The sequence below is a fragment of the Oryctolagus cuniculus genome, chromosome 20 (genome assembly GCF_051225735.1).
Source record: "Oryctolagus cuniculus isolate XC-2025 breed Fujian yellow rabbit chromosome 20, ASM5122573v1, whole genome shotgun sequence".
NCBI lineage: Eukaryota > Metazoa > Chordata > Mammalia > Lagomorpha > Leporidae > Oryctolagus > Oryctolagus cuniculus.
The window spans coordinates 55,172,593-55,195,207 of NC_142886.1; the positions used below are offsets into that span (position 1 = coordinate 55,172,593).

The 22,615-nt window shown below is 45.8% G+C and overlaps 3 pseudogenes across 2 annotated transcripts in view; all 3 read right to left on the reverse strand.

Annotated features, from left to right (window-relative positions):
* LOC149120243 (immunoglobulin heavy variable 3-23 pseudogene) overlaps window positions 1–22,615 on the reverse strand; it is a 393,977-nt pseudogene that overhangs the window by 268,538 nt on the left and 102,824 nt on the right. The gene's annotated exons all lie outside the window — the stretch shown is intronic.
* LOC138847322 (immunoglobulin heavy variable 3-74 pseudogene) lies at window positions 4,153–4,692 on the reverse strand (annotated as a pseudogene).
* On the reverse strand, window positions 18,907–19,486 carry LOC149120251 (immunoglobulin heavy variable 3-23 pseudogene; annotated as a pseudogene). The gene is made up of 2 exons (XR_016226910.1): window positions 19,441–19,486; window positions 18,907–19,337 (listed from the first exon to the last, which is right to left on the reverse strand). The product of XR_016226910.1 is annotated as an immunoglobulin heavy variable 3-23 pseudogene (transcript).

Here is a 22,615-nt window from a genome sequence, read left to right on the forward strand (position 1 = left end):
GAAAAATGTGTAAGTCCTCGGCCCATCTCTTAACTGGGTTATTTGTTATGTTGTTGTGGAGTTTCTTAATCACTTTGTAGATTCTGGTTATTAATCTATATCAATTGCATAGCTTACAAATAATATCTCCCATTATGCAAGATGCCTCTTTACATTCCTGAGGGTTTTTTTTTTTGCTGTACAGAGACTTCTCAATTGGATGTAATCCTATTTATTAGTTTTGGCTTTGACTGCCTATGCCCCTGAGTTCTTTTCCAAGAACTCTTTGCCGATTCCAATGTCTTGCAGCATTTCCCAAATGTTCTCTAATAATTGGATATTGTAGGGTCATAGATTTACACCTTTATTCTATGTTGAGTGGATTTTGTGTAAGGTGTAAGATAGGGGTCTGAAAATCTGATAAGAATAAAATTCAAAGTAAAGTAGTGTAGGTATATCATCTTTGACACAACTGTGAGTATATCAGTCTTAACTGTGTTATCAAATTTCATGGAAATACAGGAAATAAAACATTAAAATTTGCACTGTTTAAGATGTATTCATCCACCAAAGGAGAGCCTGTGTCTCATGTGTGTCACTGGCTCCCAATACCACTTTCCTGCTCCTGCAGCCCCAGGAATCAGAAGTTTAAGGGAGGACATTTGGGCCCTGTCACTCTTGTGGATGTGCCGGATTGTTGTCTGGAAACTGGGTGAGGCTGGGAAGCAGAGCTGGCCAGAGTGACACTTGGGAAAGTGCAGTGCATGGGAGTGTCTCTCTCTCTTTTTCTTTGCCTCATATGGGAATAACTGAAAGTTAAAACTTGAGTTACTGAAGGGTCTCTCTAGAGGTCGTATTCCCTACATGCAGGCAGCAACACTCATGGCCTTGTCCCCTCCCTAGAGCCCCTCTCAGTGGGATCACTGGGTGGTGAGATCCCTACATGCATGATGGGAGGCTCCGTGCATCAAGTATGGAGGGTAAGTTCCACCTGACATGCAGCCTTCAGCTGCTCAGTTGGAGAGACCACACACGCACACCAAGCAGTGCTGGCTCTGCTCACGGCTCTGCAGGAACAGCATCCTCAGCCTCAATACCCCAGACCCTGCTCCTCTGTGTCCACTGAGTAGGAAAGTGATTCACCTGCAGGAGGAAACCATCATGACCAATGTCCTGGTGGGATCCTGTAGAAAATGTTCGTGAGCAGAGTCCACCCCAGACACTGTGCCAGCACTGATCCCCCAAGACACAGAAGTCTGCATCTTCAGGGGATGGCTCCACCCCCAAAGCTGAGGACTGGGGAGAAGAAGCATGACATGTGGGGAAGTGAAAGTCGGGGACAGGGTCCAGCAGCAGAGGGAGAGGACCTGGTGGAGGAATGGGCTCTGCTGTGCAGGAGGGTAAGACAGGTGGAAGGGCCACACTGCTGGGACCCAGTACCTGCAGGAGAACACTGAGTCAGGAGGTCTGATCAGGTGTCGTTGCCCCTGGCAATCCCCACACTGACCACCACTGATTAAAACCAGCACAGGTTCCTGGGAGCTGTGGAATGGTGTCGCCTCTGGGGAGTGCATCCAGTGACGACTCCCACCATGAGTAGATTCAATGTCAGGGCCTCATGGAGGAAGCTGAGGTCCCCAGTGCCACTAACAGAACCACACGGAATGCTGGGAGCAGCCTGTGAGGGTGGATGTGGTTTGTCCTCACCCTAACATAACAGCACTGACAGGGGGTGCATGGTCTTGATGTTTACATAAAAAGCATTGAACAACCAGGATCTGACATCAGATGCAAAGTCCATTGTACAACTCCTGGAAGGAAACATAGGGCAAAATCTCCCTGATAGTAGTCTGGCCTTGATTTTTCTTTTAGATCCCCAAAGTTCATGCAATGTAAGAAAACATTTTCAGATGATGCTGCATAGACTAGAGAGCTTCTGCACTGTAAGTGGACCGATGAGAAGTGAGCAGCCTACACACAAGGGAAGTAACTATTTACATACCATATGTATGATGAATAGCCTGTATCCCAAAGAAATAAAAAGGAAATCTCTGTAAGCGCTAGATAAATAAAATGAGCTGTAAAAATAAAATGAACCGTCTGTATCAGCTGTTATAAATATAAATAAAAAAATTGTCTGTGTGTTTAGAACTGGTCCCAAGTCTTCTGCAGTCTCAAATAACTATGATAGACAATTAGCTTCTTCATCCTGAATGACAGGTTCTGTGTCATCAGGCCTACAATTGGTGTAGAAGCAAACCTCTCTGATCTGCTTGTGGCTGAGGTGTGTGTTTTAGGTGAGCTCCCAAGATGACCACAGGGGAAGTGGGGGGAGCTCTGCGAGTGAGGCCTAGTGGGATTTGTTCATTTCTGGGGAATCTGCTATGGGGGAGATCACAGTAGATCTCCTGGGTCCCCAGCTTCAGCACAGAGCACAGTGCTGCTAGAGTCAGCCCTGGTCTCGTCTGAAGTCCTGTGTGGGGATGGGGTCCCTCCCATTGCTGTTCACAATATTAGGAAGCCTGATGGCACAACATTCTCACTGTCTGATCCTGGACTTGCACCCTTATAGCTGTGAGCTCAATAAACCTTTTTGCTCCATACACCTCCTTTCCGGGGTACTCCATTATGGAATCAACAGGTGGAATAAAACAATCGAAGAGCCACACACTAGCCAATGCTCTGTTCCTACCTGAAACAGAGACTCAGCTGTGTTTACAGAATTAGACAGAGCCACTCAGAAATCGTCATCTCTATATCAGCTGAGGGAATTGCTTAGGTTCTGTAAGAATCCTACATGAGAGGACAATTGCAATTTTGCAGGAAACATTTTGCAAACACATGGGGTTGATGCTGTTATTCTGGTGAATGACAGAAAATTTGTTTACTCCTGGTGATTATGAAGCTGAGAGAAAGCAAGGACTGATTTTTCTCTTTTGTATTCTTTTAAAGACTTGGTTATTTATTTGAAAGGCAGAAATACAGAGTGGCAGATGCAGAGAGAGAGAAAGTGGTCTTCCATCTGCTGCTTCTATACAAAGCTGGGCACCAGGGCAGGGATGGGCCAATCGGAATCCCGGAGCCAGGAGGTTCTTCAGGTTCTCCCATGAGGGAGCAGGGGCACAGGAACTTGGGCCTCCTTCTGCTGTTTCCAAGGCCAGAGCAAAGCCCAGGATTGGGTGTCTCATCCAGGATTTGAAACAGCACACATATTGGAAGATGGAAACGAGGACTATTTTGTGTTGGAGGAAGGAGTCAGAGTCTCTGGACAAACAGTCTCTGGGGCAGGTGCCTCAGGCAGCAGGGATGCAGCTCCAGGGTTGGAATATCCTGCTGGACTCACAAGGACACAGTCCAGAACCACCTGGACTCTAGTGCAGACCTCACTGGGCTGTCCCACCTGCTGGTCTCCCTGAGATGGAGACAAGGCCAGCAGAGTGTGGGGAATAAGACCTCTCCACACCCAGTGTTTTCCATGAGTCTGACCCCTTGCACTACCAACGGCCACCTCTGCTTGCAAATGAGAGCAGGTCCGGGGATCCCAGGAGACGTGAGTGAGGAAGAGTAAGCAGGATTTCTAGGAGCCACAGCCTGAGCCACCCCTGAGCTGCAGGTTAATCCCTGACCTGGGGTTTGGAGCACGTGGACCTCAACCTGTGAGTTCAGGGTGAGGAAGTGAAAGGGAGACGAGGGCACAGCTGCAGAGAATGGACACAGGAGCCCCAGGGAACAGCAGCACGGGGTCAGCTCTGCCTCTCAGGGGCCCAGCTGTGCAGGAGGGGAGGGCATGGATGTGAAACACTGCAGCATCCATAGCCCCTGACCGGCTCTACACTGCCCCTGGGCTCTCAGCAGGGTCCCAGATGACGTCATCAGAGAATACCACGGGGCACACTCCAGAGACTCAGACCCCGAAAAGCCTCCCCGTGTGCCCAGAGCTCACTCAGGTCTCAGATGCTGGGGACCCAGAGATGTCAATCATTCCTTCAAAACGACTCCATTTTCTTCATGTGACGTCTTACCATGATACCAAAACTTCTGCTCGGTGATCGGTGTTAGGGACAGAATCATCCATCAAGAATTGGAACGTAGGAAACGGTTACAGCAAACCCAAATTTCCTGAAGGAATCAGCGATTCACCTCCCACTGCATCTGGGCGCAGGTTGAGTCTGCTCAGTGTGTGTTGTGCGCCCCCTGGTGGAGACGCGCGCCCCTGCAGGGAGGTTTGTGTCTGGGCTCAGCCTGAGGGTCCCTCACTGTGTCTCTGGCACAGAAATAGGTGGCCGTGTCCGCGGCTGTCAGACTGGTCATTTTCAGATCCACCGTGTTCTGGGCGTTGTGGCTGGAGATGGTGAATCTGTCATTCACCGAGCTCACGTAGTCTGTGCTACCATAATCAGGATAAATGCATCCGATGCACTCCGGGCCCTTCCCTGAGCATGGTGGACCCAGCAAATCCAGTAGCTACTGAAGGTGAATCCAGAGGCTTTCCAGATGAGTTTCAGGGATTCCCCAGGCTGGACTAGGCCTCCCCCGGACTCCTCTAGCTGCTGACACTGGACACCTGCAAACACAGACGTCCTGGTCAGGACACTGTCACGCACACTCTCTGTGTTTCTCACTCACGTCCTCTCCCAGACTCAGTGCCCCGCGTTCCCCATCATTACCTTTGAGCACAGCGACCAGGAGAAGCCAGCGCAGCCCAGTCTCCATGGTGAGCATCTGTGTTGAGTGTGATCACTGAGTGGACACCTGGGAGTCCTGGGGCTGGAGCTCCTGTGCCAGATCTGCAGGGTGAGGCCTGTGCTGGTTTTCATGGGCAGAGGGAGGCCCTGTTTTCGTGTGCTGCCGCTAGATAGCAGGCATGGGGTCAGACGCCCCAGACAGGACAGTGCCCAGGGCAGATGTGGTGTCCTGTGGTGTAGGTTGATGGCTATGATAGGATTCAGATCATATAAATCTTTACATTATCATTGTTGTTTAAACAATTGAAGGCAATGACCTTGTTTCATTTTAATATGTGTGTATCCTTAATAATCCAGTGTTAGCATGTCCTTCATTTTTAAAATAACCATTGGTTCATTTTTAACTATTTAAATAACATTGGAATAGTGACAGTGAGAGAAGGGGTGAGAGAAAGAGAAATGTAGAGATGGACAGAAAAGGTGACAAAGGGAGATTTCCACCTTTGATTGACAGCCCCAGACATCCCAAGTGCCTACAACATCGAGGACTTAGCCTTTCTAAAACCTGGAGCCCAAAACGGCAACTTTGTTTCCCACGTCAGTGGTAGGGGCTCATTCACTTGTAGTGTCATCTACAGTTTTCCAAAATGCATTATCAGAAAAAGTGTGGGAAGTCGTGTGGCTGAATGATTCATTCTGATGGGAACACGGGTGTCTCTAGTGGGGACTTTGCCAATTTTGTCCTAATGCCTGCCTCCCACTTTTAAACAGATAAAAGACTGCAAGTGGATTCTTTTAAGGTTAACTATGTTTTGTTTCCTTGTTCATCCATTGCCTTATTTAACACTCATCATGAACACAGAACACTGTGCTTGCTAGTGGGGTTTGTGTGCTATTGGAATCTGTGTGTTGTAGAAATGGGCACAGATCAACTCAGTGTCATTCACATTTCCACCTCCTTTCCTACACTCTGAGTTGGAGGGGCCTGGAGGCCTCAGTTCTCATTATTCATGGAACCTGTCATGGGTTGTGGTGAACTGAGTCAGCCCACTGTGGTGTGGGCAGAATTATTCCTTCCTGTGAGTGCTTTGTGCCCTGGTATCAGCTGCCCTGTGTTCCCCCTCTTCCCTGTGTCTAGTAACCATGACTCTGAGTTCAGCTCAAGCACTGGATAGAAGTCACTGTGTCACAATTCACCCGCAGTCCTGGGTTCAGGTAATGCAGCTGTGTTCACAATAGTTCAGTCTACAATAAAGCAAAAGGTGCCTAAAACAGTGAATGCAGTCTGTTATATTTGACATGGAATATTATTCAGTGTTAAGAAGGAGGTTGTTCGGTCATTAGGAAATCATTGGTCAGCCTTGAGCATAATATGCTAATAGAAATAATGCAGGTAGATGTGGACACATAGTATGTGACATTAGTTATACATGCAGTCCACAAGCTTGAACTCACAGAGGCAGGAAGTGCAATGGTGATCACTGTCTACCATGACCCAAGTGTTTGTCCCCTTCCAGCTCTGTGAGAAACTGGGGGAAGTTCCAGACTCCTGTCTTCAGGCTCAGCCATCCCAGCCTTTGCAGCCATTCAGGAAGAAAAGCAGTGAATGGAAACTTCTCTCTCCATCTGTTGATAGCTTTATCTCTTGCTATAACACTGCCTTTCAAATAAAATAAATACTTAAAATAAATGAAAGATTACTATACATATGGTTAGGAGCCTATTTCCAAATGTTGAATGAACTCAAGCCACTGATCCCAAGGGAAGCAATCAATTCCTTAAATGCAGTGATGATAAGGTGGTGACAGGAGCAGCACTGGAGTGAGCCTGAGGGATTCCTGCCTCCCGTGTCAGGATGCTAAGTGCTGTGTCCTAGTTTGGTTCCAGTGTCAGATTCCTGCCTAAGCCCTTCTGGAAGGCAGTAGGTGAAGTTCCAAGTACTGCCATGTGGACACCTGGACAGAATTCCAAGCACATGGCTGTCACCTAACCCAGCTGAAGCTTTTGTAGCCATCTGGGAAGTGACCAGGAATTAGAACATCACTGTCAGTCTCAGTCTCTTTGCCTTTTTGAAAAAATATGTAAATACAAATATCAAAATAAATGAAATAGTATCTTTAACTTTTTAAAAAAGATATAAAGGCAACATATAAAATGATATATTGGGCCCATCATGCATGTCCATAATAGATGCACAATGAGACATCCCATCCTTCCTGTTAGAATGAGTATTATCCTACAATCCAGAGCTGACAATCCATGTGGAGGAAGCTGGAGATAACCCTGGTGCAAGATCAGAGTCAGGTAAACAAGTAAAACTATTATGGAAAATCATCAAAACTGAAACAGAATTATCACAGGATCTTCAAACACCATTTTTGAGTAGAAGGAATATGAAATCCCAGGGAGGTGTCCAGGGGAACCACAATCAATGTGGCAAACACCTCTGCTCTTCCATGTTCAACTAATGCAGCAGCATTCACAAGAGTTCACACATACAATCCAGTGAAATATTCATAAAGAAAGAATCAACAATGGAACAAATGGACAAAATTATATTTAACAGGAAGTTTATATGGCAGTAAAGATGAGGAAATTCTGTATTTTGGACAACTCGGATGATCCTGGAGAATAATGTCCAAGGATAATGTGTCAGGGTAAGCACACTCTGCTAACCATGCAGGACAAGAAGACAAATAATACGTGATGCTGGATACATGGGATAAAAGGATGAAGTCACAGAGGCAGGAAGTATGATGGTGAAGACCATGTCTGAGCAAGGGAGAAGCAGAGGAGACACTGGAGCAAGGTCAGAGTTCCAGTCCCACAGGATCCACACACTGAGGATCTACTGTACAGCATGGTCACAGCAGTGAAGGGAATATTGTGTCTACAGAATTCCAAAACAGGAGACAACTGGCATTCTACCATGGAAACATGTGGTTTTCTGATGAGCATGTCAATAAGTCTGCCTTCATAAAAACTCAATTTGATACATTTATCTATCAACACAAATCATTGTACCTCATATGTCTATGTTTTGGTATTATATATCAAACACTTATGTAAAGGAAATGATTAAATGATCAAAAATGGAGATTCAACACTCTGAATACTGGTGTAGTGCTTTCCAGTATTTTCCAATATTTTATGGAGATGATAAATAAATTCCAGTGGAATCAAGCTTGGCAGCTAGAACCCAGGAGCTTGGAACTGCATCAGTGTTCCCACCTTGGTGATGGGGTCTCATAACACATCCATCATCTACTGACTTCCAGGGTGCACTGTCAGTTACTAGTCTGGGAAAGTGTGCAAATGGGCTGTGTCCATCACTCTCATATGCAGCCTGGGTGTCTCCCTCTATAATACTGATGGAAGTCTCCAAATGCATTGATGACCCCAGTCAGCATAGACATGGAGTGAAGAGCAGGGACTCTGGACACACGGTCTCCGAGACTTGCTCTTCCTGAAGCTGTGATTCAGCCTCAGGACACTGTCATCATGCTGGAGCCACAGACACAGCTCCCCGTGATGTGGACTCCAGCCCCAGAGTGCACAGCCACTGTGTGTCCCACTTTCTGCTCTCCCTGAACCACAGCAGGTGCAGGGAGTCCCACAACACTCAACAGAATCAGATCAACTTGAAGTGCACACACAACACTTTCCATTCAGTTATGACCTTGACTGCTGATGTCCAGTGCATTTCCCGTCTGAGTTAATGCAGGGAGCCCCCCAGGAGGGTCCCAGGACCTAGAGAATGAGGAAGTCCCTGTAGGCTTCCCAGGTGCCTGCAGAAGCTCAGCCTGAGACACAGCTGAGCTGCAAGTACATTCCTGAGTGCTGTGACGTTCACACAGGGACCACAGACTGTTCCAGGATTAAAGCTGGCCACATTCTGTGGAAAGTGAGTGTGGATCACCACAGTTTAATATAAAATGTCAGTTCAGTCCGCACACAGGCTACTTTGACAGGAAGAGAGGGAAATAGTTGAGGTTTAACAGACCAGAGATCCTGGCTCAGCTGTCTCCAGGATATAAAGGGAAAAAATTGTCCTAGAGTCGGTAGCGCCCTGAGGACACCAGCACGAGTTAGACTGGAAAAGACTCACGAGATCCTCACAGATCCCCATGATATCTGATCGCAGTGAGGATAGTTGTCAGTCATGAACCCGAAGTTGTCACGTAGGACTTCTTCCTTCTATTCAAAGTTTCTATCCGTCAGTGCAGTCAGTGGCAGGGACAGAATCATAAGAGTAGAACCATTACTTCAAATGCGTTAGAGGAGAGGAAACCCAAATTCCCTAACAGGAAACCAGGGCTTATGGTCCCTCTGCACCTACCCATGACCAGAATATATATTCAGTGCGTTTTGTGCGCCCCCTGGTGGAGCCGTGCGGCCCTGCAGGGAGGTTTGTGTCTGGACTCAGCCTGAGGGCCCCTCACTGTATCTCTGGCACAGAAATAGGTGGCCATGTCCGCGGCTGTCAGACTGTTCATTTCAAGATCCACCATGTTCTGGGCGTTGTGGCTGGAGATGGTGAATCGGCCATTCACCCAGCTTGCATAGTTTGTGCTTCCGTAACTATCAATACATGCGATCCACTCCAGCCCCTTCCCTGGAGCCTGGTGGACCCAGCACATTGCATTGCTACTGAGGGTGAATCCGGAGCCTTTGCAGGAGCGTTACAGGGATCCCCCAGGCTGGTACAGGCCTCCCACGGACTCCTTCAGCTGCTTCTGGCACTGGACACCTGCAAACACAGACGTCCTGGTCAGGACACTGTCACTCACACTCTCTGTGTCTCTCACTCACGTCCTCTCCCAGACTCAGTGCCCCGCGTTCCCCATCATTACCTTTGAGCACAGCGACCAGGAGAAGCCAGCGCAGCCCAGTCTCCATGGTGAGCGTCTGTGTTGAGTGCGATCACTGAGTGGACACCTGGGAGTCCTGGGGCTGGAGCTCCTGTGCCAGAGCTGCAGGGTGAGGGCTGGGCTGGTTTTATGGGCAGAGGGAGGCCCTATTTGCATGTGCTGCCCCTGTATAGCAGGCATGGGGTTGTGCACTTCAGATAGGACAGGTTCCTGGCAGAGCACAGTGTCCTCTGGTGTTTAGTAGCACAGGTAACGACACAGAACATATGATTCTTTCCATGATTCTGTACAGTTATGTTTTCAGGACATCTTTGATTTGATACAGGTCTTTGTGCCTAGTGACATCCGTCAGAGCAAGAATAACGGGTGCCTCTTGTGTCTCATGTGTGGAAGCTCACATGCAGGATAAGAAGTTGAGGTTGTGTGTTCCCTGATGTGGGCACTAGGTCTGGGTGGCAGCGAGGGAATATCATGAAGAGGGAAGTTCTAACAAAAACAAACTGCCAAGCTCAGGGCTGAGAGCCCATGCACGAAATGATGGATAATAATATACTCCACCACTAGGTGCCATTTATGAAACATCGGTGCTGCATTTGTACACTGAGAATGAATGCGCAGAAATGGAGAAAGCATCACTGTGGTGCAGCAGGTGAATCCACTGCCTGTGATGCCTGCATCCCATAGTGCTGTGTGTTCCTGTTCCAGCTGCGGCACTTCCAATCGTCTCTTGCTGATGCACCTGGGAGAGCAGAAAAGCATGGTCCTAGTATTTGGCCCCTGCACCCACGTGGGAAACCCCGAAGAAACTCCTGTCTCCTGGTGTCACTGTCATCTGGGAGATGAACCAGCAGATGGAAAAACTTGTCTCTGTGTCTTTCCCTCTCTCTGTGTAACACTGACTTTCAGTAAATAAATAAATCTTTTCTAAAAAAGTTGCACGTGCAGTTTCAACAAATCTTTTAAAACCTTGGAGGAAATTTAGGAACAGCATGCATGATGTCCATGTAACAATATTATTTAAAAAATTTAAATCTTTTTTTTATTTTTTAAATTTATTTTTTAACTTTTATTTATTAAATATAAATTTCCAAAGTACTGCTTTTGGATCACAGTGGCTTTTCCCCCTCATAACTTCCCTCCCTCCCGCAACCCTCCCATCTCCTGCTCCCTCTCCCATCCACTTTTTTTTCTGTTTCTTTATTTTTTTTAACTTTTATTTAATGAATATAAATTTCCAAAGTACAACTTATGGATTACAATGGCTTCCCCCCCATACCGTCCCTCCCACCCGCAACCCTCCCCTTTCCCACTCCCTCTCCCCTTCCATTCACATCAAGATTCATTTTTGATTATCTTAATATACAGAAGATCAGCTTAGTATACATTAAGTAAGGATTTCAACAGTTTGCTCCCACACTGAAACATAAAGTGAAAACTAATAGATGATTTTTTTAAATGATGATGAAATCAGATCAGACCTATTGTCATGTTTAATCCCAGTGAGAGACAAGTTGGGAATTGATAATTTCTTTCTTTTTTCTTTTACAGAAGATCAGTTTAGTATACATTAAGCAAAGATTTCAACAGTTTGCACCCACATGGAAACACAAAGTGAAATATACTGTTTGAGTACTCGTTATAGCATTAAATCTCAATGAACAGCACATTAAGGACAGCGATCCTACATGGGGAGTAAGTGCACAGTGACTCCTGTTGTTGACTTAGCAAATTGACACTCCTGTTTATGGCATCAGTAATCTCCCTATGCTCCAGTCATGAGTTTCCAAGGCTATGGAAGCCTTTTGAGTTCTCCGACTCTTATCTTGTTTAGACAAAGTCATACTCAAAGTGGAGGTTCTCTCCTCCCTTCAGAGAAAGGTTCCTCCTTCTTTGAAAACCTGTTCTTTCCATTGGGATCTCACTCACAGAGATCTTTCATTTAGGCCTTTTTTTTGCCAGAGTATCTTGGCTTTCCATGCCTGAAATACTCTCATGGGCTTTTCAGCCAGATCCGAATGCCTTTAGGGCTGATTCTGAGGCCAGAGTGCTGTTTAGGACATCTGCCATTCTATGAGTCTGCTGAGTATCTCACTTCCCATGTTGGATCACTCTCCCCTTTATTTATTCTATCGGTTAGTATTAGCAGGTACTAGACTTGTTTATGTGCTCCCTTTGACTCATAGTCCTTTCATTATGATCGATTGTGAACTGAAATTGATCACTTGGACTAGTGAGATGGCATTGGTACATGCCACCTTGATGGGATTGAATTGGAGTCCCCTGGTATGTTTCTAACTCTACCATTTGGGGCAAGTCAGATTGAGCATGTCCCACATTATACATCTCTTCCATCTCTTATTCCCACTCTTATGTTTAACAGGGATCACATTTCAGTTAAATTTCAACACTTAAGAATAACTGTGTATTCATTACAGAATTAAACCAGTCATGTTAAGTAGAACAGACAAAAAAACTACTAAGAGGGATAATGTATTAAGTTGTTCATTAACAGTCAGGGCTATGCTGATCAAGTCACCGTTTCCCATAGTGTCCATTTCACTTCAGGAGGTTTCCTTTTTGGTGTTCAGTCAGTTGTCACCGATCAGGGAGAACATATGGTATTTGTCCCTTTGGGACTGGCTTACTTCACTCAGCATGATGTGTTCCAGTTTCCTTCATTTTGTTGCAAATGACTGGATTTCGTTGTTTCTTACTGCGGTATAGTATTCTAAAGAATACATATCCCATAATTTCTTTATCCAGTCTACCGTTGATGGGCATTCAGGTTGGTTCCAGGTCTTGGCTATTGTGAATTGTGCTGCAATAAACATTAGGGTGCAGACCTCTTTTTTGTTTGCCAATTTAAACTCCTTTGGGTAAATTCCAAGAAGTGGCATGGCTGGGTCCAACGGTTCTCTCTCCCATCCCTTTCACATCAAGATTCATTTTCAATTCTCTTTATATACTGAAGATCAGTTTAGTATATATTAAGCAAAATTTCAACAGTTTACACTCACACAGAAACACAAAGTGTAAAGTACGGTTTCAGTACTCGTTATAGCATTAATTCACATTGTACAACACATTAAGGACAGAGATTCTACATGGGGAGTTAAGTGCACATTGACTCCTGTTATTGACTTAACAACTGACACTCTTGTTTATGGCATTAGTAATCACCCTAGGCTCTTCTCACGAGTTGCCAAGGCTATAGAAGCCTTTTGAGTTCGCCAACTCTGATCTTATTTAGACAAGGTCATAGTCAAAGTGGAAGTTCTCTCCTCCCTTCAGAGAAAGGTACGTCTTTCTTTGATGGCCTATTTTTTTTTCCGCTGGGATCTCACTCACAGAGATCTTTCATTTAGGTCATTTTTTTGCTAGAGTGTCTTGGCTTTCCATGCCTGAAACACTCTTATGGGCTTTTTACCCATATCCGAATGCCTAAAGGGCTGATTCTGAGGCCAGAGTGCTGTTCAGGACATCTGACATTCTATGAGTCTGCTGTGTATCCCACTTCCCATGTTAAATCATTCTCCCCTTTATAATTCTATCAGTTAGTAGTAGCAGACACTAGTCTTGTATATGTGATCCCTTTAAATCCCAATCCTATCATTATGATAAATTATGAACTAAAACTGATCACTTTGACTAGTGAGATGGCATTGGTACATGCCACCTTGATCGGATTGAATTAGAATCCCCTGGCACGTTTCTAAATCTACCGTTTGATGCAAGTCCGATTGAGCATGTGCCAAACTGTACATCTCCTCCCTCTCTTATTCCCACTCTCATATTTAACAGGGATCACTTTTCAATCAAATTTAAACACCTAAGAATAATTGTGTGTTAATTAAAGACGTCAACCAATAGTAGAACAAAAAAAATACTAAAAGGGATAAAATATTAAGTTGTTCCTCGACAGTCAGGACAAGGGCTGATCAAGTCGCTGTATCTCATAGTGTCCATTTCACTTCAACAGGTTCCCTTTTTGGTGCTTGGTTAGTCATCACCGATCAGGAAGAACATATGATATTTGTCCTTTTGGGACTGGCTTATTTCACTCAGCACGATCTTTTCCAGATCCCTCCATTTTGTTGCAAATGACCGGATTTCATTGTTTTTTACTGCTGTATAGTATTCTAAAGAGTACATGTTCCATAATTTCTTTATCCAGTCTACTGTTGATGGGCATTTAGGTTGGTTCCAGGTCTTAGCTATTGTGAATTGAGCTGCAATAAACATTGAGGTGCAGACAGCTCTTTTATTTGCCAATTTAATTTCCTCTGGGTGAATTCCAAGGAGTGGGATGGCTGGGTTGTATGGTAGGGTTATATTCAGGTTTCTGAGGAATCTCCAAACTGACTTCCATAGTGGCTTTACTAGTTTGCATTCCCACCAACAGTGGGTTAGTGTCCATTTTTCCCCACAACCTCGCCAGCATCTGTTGTTGGTGGATTTCTGTATGTGAGGATTCTATCCGGAGTGAGTTGAAACCTCACTGTGGTTTTGATTTGCATTTCCCTGATGGCTAGTGATCCTGAACATTTTTTCATGTGTCTGTTGGCCATTTGGATTTCCTCTTTTGAAAAATGTCTGTTGAGGTCCTTGGCCCATCTCTTAAGTGGGTTGTTTGTTTTGTTTTTGTGGAGTTTCTTGATCTCTTTTTAGATTCTGGTTATTAATCCTTTATCTGTTGCATGGTTTGCAAATATTTTTTCCCATTCTGTTGGTTGCCTCTTCACTTTCCTGGTTTTTTTTGTTTTTGTTTTTTGCAGTACAGAAACTTCTCAACTTGATGTAATCCCAGTTGTTAATTTTGGCTCTGACAGCCTGTGCCTCTCAGGTCTTTTCTAAGAAGACTGTGCCCGTGCGTATATCTTGCAGGGTTTCTCCAATGTTCTCTAATAATTTGATGGTGTCGGGTCGTAGATTTAGATATTTAATCCAGTTTGAGTGGATTTTTTGTAAGGTGTAAGGTAGGGGTCCTGCTTCATACTTCTGCACATGGAAATCCAGTTTTCCCAGCACCATTTATTGAATAGATGTCCTTGCTCTGGGAATTGGTTTTAGATCCTTGGTCAAATATAAGTTGGCTGTAGATGTTTGGGTTGATTTCTGGTGTTTCTATTTTGTTCCATTGGTCTATCGATATGTTTCTGTACCAGTGCCATGCTGTTTTGATTATAACTGCCCCGTAGTATGTCTTGAAATCTGGTATTGTGATGCCTCCAGCTTTGTTTTTGTTGTACAGTGTTACTTTAGCTATTCGAGGTCTCCTGTGCCTCCATATGAATTTCTGCATCATTTTTTTACAGATTTGCAAAGAATGTCTTGGTATTTTGATTGGTATTGCATTGAATCTATAAATTGCTTTTGGGAGAATGGACATTTTGATGATATTTATTCTTCCAATCCATGAGCATGGAAGATTTTTCCATTTTTTGGTATCCTCTTCTATTTCTTTCTTTAAGATTTTGTAATTCTCATTGTAGAGGTCTTTAACAACCTTGGTTAAGTTTATTCCAAGGTGTTTGATTGGTTTGTAGCTATTGTGAATGAGATTGTTCTTAGAATTTCTTTCTCAGCCGTGGCATTGCCTGTGTATACAAAGGCTTTTTTTTGATAGGCAGAGTCGACCGTGAGAGAGACAGAGAGAAAGGTCTTCCTTTTGCCGTTGGTTCACCCTCCAATGGCTGCTGATGACAGCGTGCTGCAGCCAGTGCACCGCGCTAATCCGATGGCAGGAGCCAGGTGCTTATCCTGGTCTTCCATGGGGTGCAGTGCACAAGCACTTGGGCCATCCTCCACTGCACTCCCTGGCCACAGCAGAGGGCTGGCTTGGAAGAGGAGCAACCGGGACAGAATCAGGCGCCCCGACCGGGACTAGAACCCGGTGTGCCAGTGCCGCAAGGCGGAGGATTAGCCTAGTTAGCCGCAGTGCCGGCCAAGTCTGTTGGTTTTTGTGCATTGATTTTATAACCTACTACTTTGCCAAACTCTCCTATGAGTTCCAATAGTCTCTTAGTAGAGTTCTTTGGATCCCCTAAATAAAGAACCATACCATCTGCAAAGACGGATAGTTTGACTTCTTGCTTCCCTATTTGTATCACTTTAATTTCTTTTTGTTGCCCAATGGCTCTGGCTAAAACTTCCAGAATTATATTGAATAGCAGTAGTGAGAGTGGGCATCCGTGTCTGGTAACGGATCTCAGTGGAACTGCTTCCAACTTTCCTCCATTCAATAGGATACTGGCTGTGGGTTTTTTATAAGTTGTTTTGATTGTATTGAGGAATGTTCCTTCTATACCCAATTTGGTTAGATTTTTCATCATGAAGGGGTGTTGTATTTTATTGAATGCTTTCTCTGCATCTATTGAGATAATCATATGATTTTTCTTCTGTAGTTTGTTAATGTGGTGTATCACATTGATTGATTTGCAAACATTGAACCATCCCTGCATACCAGGGATAAATCCCACGTGGTCTGTGTGGATGATCTTTCTGATGTGTTGTTGCATTCTATTGGCCAGAATTTTATTGAGGATTTTTGCGTCTATGTTCATCAGGTATATTGGTCTTTAATTTTCTTTCAATGCTGCATCATTTTCAGGCTTAGGGATTAAGGTGATGCTGGCTTCATAGAAAGAATTTGGGAGGATTCCCTCTTTTTCCATTGTTCTGAATAGTTTAAGAAGAATTAGAGTTAGTTCTTCTTTAAATGTGTGGTAGAATTCAGCAGTGAATCCATCCGGTCCTGGGCTTTTCTTTGTTGGGAGGGACTTTATTACTGATTCAATTTCTGTCTCAGTTATGGGTCTGTTTGGGTTTTCTATGTCTTCATGATTCAATTTAGGTAGGTGGCATGTGTCCAGGAATCTATCCATTTCTGATAGATTTCCTTGTTTGCTGGCACACAGCTCCTTGTAGTAATTTCTATGACTATTTTTATTTCTGTGGTGTGTGTTGTTACATTCCCTTTTTCATCTCTGATTTTATTGATTTGGGTCTCTTCTTTTTTTGGTTAGATGGGCCAATGGTTTGTCAATTGTGTTAATTTTTTTCAAAAAATCAGCTCTTTGGCTGATCTTTTGTAATTATTTGAATTCAATCCTGTTGACTTTTTCTCTGATTTTAATTATTTCTCTTCTTCTACTAGTTTTGGGTCTGGTTTGCTGCAGTTTATCTAGATCCTTCAGATGCATTGAAAGCTCATTTATTTGGTGCCTTTCGAATTTCTTGATGGAGGCACCTATTGCTGTAAACTTTCCACTTAACATTGCTTTTGCTGTATCCCATGAGTTTTGATATGTTGTGTTGTTATCCTCATTTACTTCCAGAAAGTTTTTGATTTCTCTTTTGATTTCTTGAATGACCCAGTGTTCATTCAGGAGCATGTTGTTCAGTCTCCATGTGCTTGCATATGTTCTAGGGATTCCCGAGTTGCTAATTTCCAGCTTTATTCCAATTCTTTTGAATTTGCTGAGACTTGCTTTATGGCCTAGTGTGTGGTCAATCCTAGAATCGGTTCCATGCACTGCTGAGAAGAATGTAAATTCTTTAAGTGTAGGATGAAAAGTTCTGTAGATATCTGTTAGATCCATTTGGGCTATAGTGTCGATTAAATCTGCTGTTTCCTTGTTGAGCTTCTGTATGGTTGATCTGTCTGTTTCTTAAAGTGGAGTATTGAAGTGCCCCAGTACTATTTTATTGGAGTCTAAGTCTCCCTTTAAGTCCCTTAACAAATCTTTTAAATAAACCAGTGTCCTGTAATTAGGTGCATATACTTTTATAATAGTTACATCTTCCTGTTGAATTGATCCCTTAATCATGATGTAGTGCCCTTCTTTGTCTCTCTTAATAGTTTTTGTGTTAAGGTTTATTTTGTCTGATATTAATATGGCTACACCAGCTCTTTTTTGGTTTCTGTTGGCATGGAATATCTTTTCCAACCTTCCACGTTCAGTCTGCATACACCTTTGTTGGAAAGATGTGTTTCTTGTAAGCAGCAAATAGGTGGGTTTTGTTCCTTAATCCAGTCAGCCAGTCTGTCTTTTAACTGTAGAGTTGGGGCCATTAACATTCAATGTGATTATTGATAAATAGTAACTTTGCCCTGCCAAAGATATTTCTAATATAGGCTTTGAACTTCCTGTGATCCAGCCTCAGGACACTGGTCATCATGCTGGAGCCACCGACACAGCTCCCCATGATGTGGACTCCAGCCCCAGAGTACACAGCCACTGTGTGTCCCACTTTCTGCTTTGCTGATCCACAGCAGGTGCAGGGGTTCCACAACACTGGAGCAGAACCAGATCAGATGGAAGTGCACACCCAACACTTTCCATTCAGTGATGACCTTGACTGCTGATGTCCAGTGCATTTCCCACCTGAGTTCATGCAGGGAGCCCCACAGGAGGGTCCCAGGACCTAAAGAAGGAGGAAGTCCCTGTAGGTTTCCCAGGTGCCTGCAGAAGCTCAGCCTGAGAGAGAGCTGAGCAGCAAGTACATTTCTGAGTGCTGTGACATTCACACAGGGACCACAATGTGTTTTCAGGATTAACGGGAAATAGAGGTCGGGTATAAAGTCTGTAGAAAGTGAGTGTGGATCATCCACAGATTAAAAAAAAAAAAATTATGTGGCTGGCACTGCGTCTCAATAGACTATAATGCTCCACCTGCGGTGGCGGCACCCCAGATTCTAGTCCCGGTCGGGGCGCCGGATTCTGTCCCAGTCGCTCCTCTTCCAGGCCAGCTCTCTGCTGTGGTCCGGGAGTGCAGTGGAGGATTGCCCAACTCCTTGGGCCCCTCAAACACATGGGAGACCAGGAGAAGCACCTGGCTCCTGGCTTCAGATCTGTGAGGTGTGCTGCCCGCAGTGCGACTGTCGCAGCAGCCATTGGGGGGCAAACCAACGGAAAAGGATGACCTTTCTCTCTGTCTCTCTCTATCATGGTCCACTCTGCCTGTCAAAAAAATGTAGGTTCAGTTCGGTACACACGCTCATTTTGATGGGAGGAGAGGGATGACTTAGGTAGTTGAGGTTTACCAGAACAAAAACCCTAGCCCTACTGTCCCTGGTTCTAAAGGGAAAACTAAAATTGTCCGAAAATCGGCACTGCCCTGAGGGCTCTATCTGAGTCAGGTTGGAAAAGAATCACCAGGGTCCTCAGAGATTCCCAGGATCTCTGATCCTGGTGACTGCTGTCCTTGTTTATGAACCGAAGTTGTTCATTAACGACTCCTTCCTTTCACATCAAACTTTATCACCATCACTGAAGTCATCGGTAGGGTCAGAATAACAAGAGTAGAATTAATTCCTCAAAACGGCTACCGGAGAGGAAACCCCAATTCCCTGACAGGAAACCAGGGCTTCATCTCTTCCTGCACCTGCTCAAGACCAGAATGTGCTCTCGGTTCGTCTTGTGCGCCCCCTGGTGGAGCCGCGCGCCCCTGCACGGAGGTTTGTGTCTGGGCTCAGCCTGAGGTCCCCTCACTGTGTCTCTGGCACAGAAATAGGTGGCCGTGTCCGCCGCTGTCAGACTGTTCGGTTGTAGGCAAACTGTGCTCTGGGCGTTGTCTCTGGAGAGAGTGAATCGGCCATTCACCCAGCTCGCGTAGTGTGTGCTACCACTATCAGCATGAATGCATCCGATCCACTCCAGCCCCTTCCCTGGAGCCTGGTGGACCCAGCACATGTAGTAGCTACTGAAGGTGAATCCAGAGGCTTTGCAGAAGAGTTTCAGGGATCCTCCAGGCGTGACCAGGCCTCCTCCGGACTCCTCCAGCTGCTGACACTGGACACCTACAAACACAGACGTCCTGGTCAGGACACTGTCACTCACACTCTCTGTGTCTCTCACTCACGTCCTCTCCCAGACTCAGTGCCCCATGTTCTCCATCATTACCTTTGAGCACAGCGACCAGGAGAAGCCAGTGCAGCCCAGTCTCCATGGTGAGCGTCTGTGTTGAGTGCGATCACTGAGTGGACACCTGGGAATCCTGGGGCTGGAGCTCCTGTGCCAGAGCTGCAGGGTGAGGGCTAGGCTGGTTTTCATGGGCAGAGGGAGCCCTATCTCATGTCTGCTCCTATATAGCAGGCATGGGGTCAGACGCCTCAGACAGGACAGACCCAGACTGAGTAGTGTTACCAGGGCCGTCTGTAGTGCACACTTATGGAACCAGTGATAACTTTGTGCTCTGATTGCACTTTGAACCCTGTCTTAGTCCTTTTATGTGAATGGAACCATAACCTGTATCATGGGTTCACTTTGCTATGGTTCCAGATCAGTGTTACAGGAGAAATCATCAGTAGACTCTGTATGTGTCTCCCACTCCATGTGCTAACAGGAGTCCAGCATCTGGATCTGCCCCCTCACCACAGGACTCAGCTCTGCCCCAGTCCACCCTCAGCACTCACGGGGGCTTCCTGGTGAGGTCTGCAGAACTCCCTGCCAGCAGCAGAACATGGAGCATTTTGCTGGATTCCGTTTTTGACAGAGAGATGCACAGGGGACCAGGTTCCACGCAGGTGCATCTGAGTGTGGTGTTCCATGTGCCAGTGTCTGTCTGTCTGTCCTTCACAACTTCTCAGCTGGTAAATTTTGCTTCCATGGGCAATGCTGTTGAGCTGTGATAGATACAAAGGCAGCCGCACATGTTGAAAGTGTGACTGTGTTGAGTGCAATTCAGCTGTGCCTCTGCCACTCCTCATCACAACTTTGCCAAGAGCAAATATCACATCCCACGGTGCTGTCCACTGCCCCTGTGTCACCCAGCCCCCGGCCCACCTCCTCCAGTCACATTAAGGCCTGAGCCCCTTTGGGTTCCTTCACAGTGGATTTCATCCAGTTCAGCTCTGAGTGAGATGCAGGTTTGTTGGGGGCGGAAGGTGAAGGCATTGAGTTTTCAGGTCCTGTGGGGCCCAGGTGAATGAAGGGTTCTTAGTTTTTAAACAAAGTATCTGAAAATCTGATATGAATATAACTTTAAATAAAGCAGAGTAAATATATGATATTTTCCACAACTGTGCAGTACATTAAAATTTTCATGTTTAGGTTGTGCTCACCCCTCAAGGGAGTGCCTGCATCTCATATGTGGCTCTGGCACCCAGTACCAGATTTCTACTCCTGCAACCCCAGGAATCAGAAGTTTATGGGATGATATTTGGGCACTGTCACTCTCGTGGATGCACCTGATTGTTGTCCCGAAACTGGGTGAGGCTGGGAAGCAGACCTGTCCAAGCGACACTTGGGAAAGTGCATGCGTGGGAGTGTCTCTCCCTTTTCCTTCCCACATGTGGGAATAACTGAAATTTAAAACTTGAGTTACTGAAGGGTCTCTCTAAGGGTTGTATTCCCTTCATTGCAGGCAGCAACCCTCATGGTATTTTCCCCTCCCTAAAGCCCTCTCTCAATGGGATCACTGGGTGGTGAGGTCCCCACATGCATGATGGGAGGCTCCGTGCATCAAGTATGGAGGGTAAGTTCCACCTAACATGCATCCTTCAGCTGCTCAGTTGGAGAGACCACACACGCACACCAAGCAGTGCTGGCTCTGCTCACGGCTCTGCAGGAACAGCATCCTCAGCCTCAATACCCCAGACCCTGCTCCTCTGTGTCCACTGAGTAGGAAAGTGATTCACCTGCAGGAGGAAACCATCATGACCAATGTCCTGGTGGGATCCTGTAGAAAATGTTAGTGAGCAGAGTCCACCCCAGACACTGTGCCAGCACTGATCCCCCAAGACACAGAAGTCTGCATCTTCAGGGGATGGCTCCACCCCCAAAGCTGAGGACTGGGGAGGAGAAGCATGGCACATGGGGAAGTGACAGTCAGGACAGGGTCCAGCAGCAGGAGGGAGAGGACCTGGTGGAGGGGTGGACTCTACTGTTCAGGAGGTAAGGACAGGTGGAAGGGCCACACTGCTGGAGCCCCAGTGCCTGCAGGAGAGCACTGAGTCAGGAGGTCTGATCAGGTCTCCTTGCCCCCGGCAACCCCCACACTGACCACCACTGAGTAAAGAAGCACAGGTGCCTGGGAGACGTGGAATGGCATCGTCTCTGGGGAGTGCATCCAGTGACGACTCCCACCATGAGTAGATTCAACGTCAGGGCCTCATGGAGGAAGCTGAGGTCTCCAGTGCCCTGAACAGGACCACACAGAATGCTGGGAGCAGCCTGTGAGGGTGGATGTGGTTTGTCCTCACAGCATCATTGCTGAGCATGGCCCCAACGTAACAGCACTGACTGGGGTTCACGGTCTGGATGTTTACATAAAAAGCATTGAATTAACCAGGATCTGATGTCAGATATAAAGTCCTTGTAAAACTACCAAAGGAAACATTGGGCAAAATCTTCCTGATATGGTCTGTCCATGATTTTCCTTTCAGGTCTTCAAATTTCGAGCAACCTAAGAAAACATTTTTAGATGATGCTGCATAACTACAGAGCTTCTGCATTACAAACAGACTGACTGAGAAGTGAGCAGCCTACACACAGATTGGAAGTGACTATTCTCATATCAAATGTATGATCAATAGCCTGTATCCAAAAGGAATAAGAAGGAACTATCTGTATGAGCTGTGTTTAGAACTGTTCTGAGTCTTCTGCAGTCTCAAAATAACTGTGATACACAATTGGCTTGTTCATCCTAATCGACAGGTTCTGCATCATCAGGCCTACAATGGGTATAGAAGCAAACCTCTGTGATATGTGTGTGGCTCAGTGTTGCTATGGATTCATTCTGGTGGGGGCAAGAGGCGTGGAGTCACCACACAGACCCCAGGAGTTGGGTGAATGCAGGCCAGAGGCAAGCAGCCCACAGACTCATTTACTTCAGTTGGTACCACAGCTCATATAGCTGAGGCAGCCAATCCGGTCAAGGGGCGGTTTATGCCTAACCAATCACAGCCTGTTGCCAGGCAGTATCTGAAGCCATCCAATCACGGCCTGTTGCCAGGCAGGCTCCGTTGCCAGGTGGCGTTGAAGCCATACCTGAGTAACTGATGCTCGCTTTCCAGCAGCCATCTTGGCATGGCCTTCTCATTCCAGCACAGCTCAGTGTGTCCCAAAGGTGTTGTGT